A 3,499-nucleotide genomic window follows, 5' to 3' on the forward strand; every position below is an offset into this window, starting at 1 on the left:
TTTGTGGTTGCGGGGTTGCATGAGAGGGATATCTTTGACCTCTTCCTCCCCGAGTTCGATAAACCTTGGGTATCCACTTAAGGGAAACTTGCTCGCTGTTCTACAAACCTCTCGCTCTTGGAGGCCCAACACTCGTCTACGAGGAAAGGAGGGGAACGTAGACATCAAGCTATTTTCTGGCGCCGTTGCCGGGGAGGGAAGGTAAACGGTACTCACACATTGGCAAGCCCGGCAACTAAGCACTTTTCCTCCCTCGTCAACTACGCGCCAAGTATTTTCTGGCGCCGTTGCCGGGGAGGAAAGGTAAAAAGGCACTCATACTCCGGTTCCAGGTAACAGTACTTTTCTGGCGCCATTGTGTTTGTGCTCGAAGATATTTCCTTTAGATCCTGCAATTGCATCTTTTTGTTTCTTGTTTACACTAGTTTGGCATAATGGACAACAATGAGCTTCTTATTCTATTTCCTGATTTAAAACATGGATTGTTTGATGCGAAAATTAAAAAACCTATGAAATCTTATTTGCATGCTGGTAGTAATATTAGTATGAACGCTTTGAACACCATTGTTGATAACAATATAGAAAGTTCTAAGCTTGGGGAAGCTGGTTTTCATGATCTTTTTAGTCCCCCAAGCATTGAGGAGAAAATTTTCTTTGATGATACTTTGCCTCCTATTTATGATTATAATGATAGTGGTCTTTTGGTGCCACCTACTATGGAGAGTAAATTTTGTTGTGATTATACTATGCCTCCTACACTTGATGACAATAATAATGATAGCTACTTTGTTGAATTTGCTCCCACTATTACTAATAAAATTGATTATGCTTATGTGGAGAGTAATAATTTTATGCATGAGACTCATGATAAGAATGCTTTATGTGATAGTTATATTGTTGAGTTTGCTCATGATGCTACTGAAAGTTATTATGAGAGAGGAAAATATGGTTGTAGAAATTTTCATGTTACTAAAATGCCTCTCTATGTGCTGAAATTCTTGAAGCTACACTTGTTTTATCTTCCTATGCTTGTTACTTTGCTCTTCATGAACTTGTTTATTTACAAGATTCCTATGCATAGGAAGCATGTTAGACTTAAATTTGTTTTGAATTTGCTTCTTGATGCTCTCTTTTGCTTCATACTCTATTTTTCATGTGAGCATCATTAAAACTCGCTGAGCCCATCTTAACGGCTATAAAGAAAGAACTTCTTGGGAGATAACCCATGTGTTTATTTTGCTACAGTACTTTGTTTTATATTTGTGTCTTGGAAGTTGTTTACTACTGTAGCAACCTCTCCTTATCTTAGTTTTATGTTTTGTTGTGCCAAGTAAAGTCTTTGATAGTAAAGTAAGTACTAGATTTGGATTACTGCGCAGTTACAGATTTCTTTGCTGTCACGAATCTGGGTCTACCTCCCTGTAGGTAGCTCAGAAAATTAAGCCAATTTACGTGCATGATCCTCAGATATGTACGCAACTTTCATTCAATTTGGGCATTTTCATTTGAGCAAGTCTGGTGCCCTTTTAAAATTCGTCTTTACGGACTGTTCTGTTTTGACAGATTCTGCCTTTTATTTCGCATTGCTTGTTTTGCTATGTGGGATGGATTTCTTTGTTCCATTAAACTCCAGTAGCTTTAAGCAATGTCCAGAAGTGTTAAGAATGATTGTGTCACCTCTGAACATGTGAGTTTTTGATTATGCACTAACCCTCTAATGAGTTTGTTTCGAGTTTGGTGTGGAGGAAGTTTTCAAGGGTCAAGAGAGGAGGATGATATACTATGATCAAGGAGAGTGAAGAGTCTAAGCTTGGGGATGCCCCGGTGGTTCATCCCTGCATATTTCAAGAAGACTCAAGCATCTAAGCTTGGGGATGCCCAAGGCATCCCCTTCTTCATCGACAAATTATCAGGTTCCTTCTCTTGAAACTATATTTTTATTCGGTCACATCTTATGTACTTTCCTTGGAGCGTCTCGTTTGCTTTTGTTTTTGTTTGTGTTTGAATAAATTGGATTACATCATGCTTGTGTGGGAGAGAGACACGCTCCGCTGGTTCGTATGAACACATGTGTTCTTAGCTCATAATATTCATGGCGAAGTTTCTTCTTCGTTAAATTGTTATATGGTTGGAATTGGAAAATGATACATGTAGTAATTCTAAAATGTCTTGGATAATGTGATACTTGGCAATTTTTGTGCTCATGTTTAAGCTCTTGCATCATATACTTTGCACCCATTAATGAAGAAATACATAGAGCATGCTAAAATTTGGTTTGCATATTTGGTCTCTCTAAAGTCTAGATAATTTCTAGTATTGAGTTTTGAACAACAAGGAAGACGGTGTAGAGTCTTATAATGTTTACAATATGTCTTTTATGTGAGTTTTGCTGCACCGTTCATCCTTGTGTTTGTTTCAAATAACCTTGCTAGCCTAAACCTTGTATCGAGAGGGAATACTTCTCATGCATCCAAAATTCTTGAGCCAACCACTATGCCATTTGTGTCCACCATACCTACCTACTACATGGTATTTCTCCGCCATTCCAAAGTAAATTGCTTGAGTGCTACCTTTAAAATTCCATCATTCACCTTTGCAATATATAGCTCATGGGACAAAATAGCCTTAAAAACTATTGTGGTATTGAATATGTACTTATGCACTTTATCTCTTATTAAGTTGCTTGTTGTGCAATAACCATGTTCCTGGGGATGCCATCAACTCTTTGTTGAATATCATGTGAGTTGCTATGCATGTTCGTCTTGTCTGAAGTAAGGGCGGTTTTCACAATCAAATGGTTTGAGTATGCATACTGTTAGAGAAGAACATTGGGCCGCTAACTAAAGCCATGAATCATGGTGGAAGTTTCAGTTTGGACATAAAACCTCAATCTCTTATGAGAATATTAACTCGTTGTTGAATGCTTAAGCATTAAAAGAGGAGTCCATTATCTCGTTGTCTATGTTGTCCCGGTATGGGTGTCTAAGTTGAAGAATGATCAAAAGCGAGAAATCCAATGCGAACTTTCTCCTTAGACCCTTGTACAGAGCGGCATAGAGGTACCCCTTTGTGACACTTGGTTGAAACATATGTTATGCAATGATGATCAGTGTTAACCCAAGCTAATTAGGACAAGGTGCGGGCACTATTAGTACACTATGCATGAGGCTTGCAACTTGTAAGATATAATTTACATGATACATATGCTTTATTACTACCATTGACAAAATTGTTTCATGTTTTCAAAATAAAAGCTCTAGCACAAATATAGCAATCGATGCTTTCCTCTTTGAAGGACCATTCTTTTACTTTTATGATGAGTCAGTTCACCTATCTCTCTCCACCTCAAGAAGCAAACACTTGTGTGAACTGTGCATTGATTCCTACATACTTGCATATTGCACTTGTTATATTACTCTATGTTGACAATTATCCATGAGATATACATGTTACAAGTTGAAAGCAACCGCTGAAACTTAATCTTCCTTTGTGTTGCTTC

Source organism: Lolium rigidum, unplaced genomic scaffold (genome assembly GCF_022539505.1).
Source record: "Lolium rigidum isolate FL_2022 unplaced genomic scaffold, APGP_CSIRO_Lrig_0.1 contig_30755_1, whole genome shotgun sequence".
NCBI classification, from domain to species: domain Eukaryota; kingdom Viridiplantae; phylum Streptophyta; class Magnoliopsida; order Poales; family Poaceae; genus Lolium; species Lolium rigidum.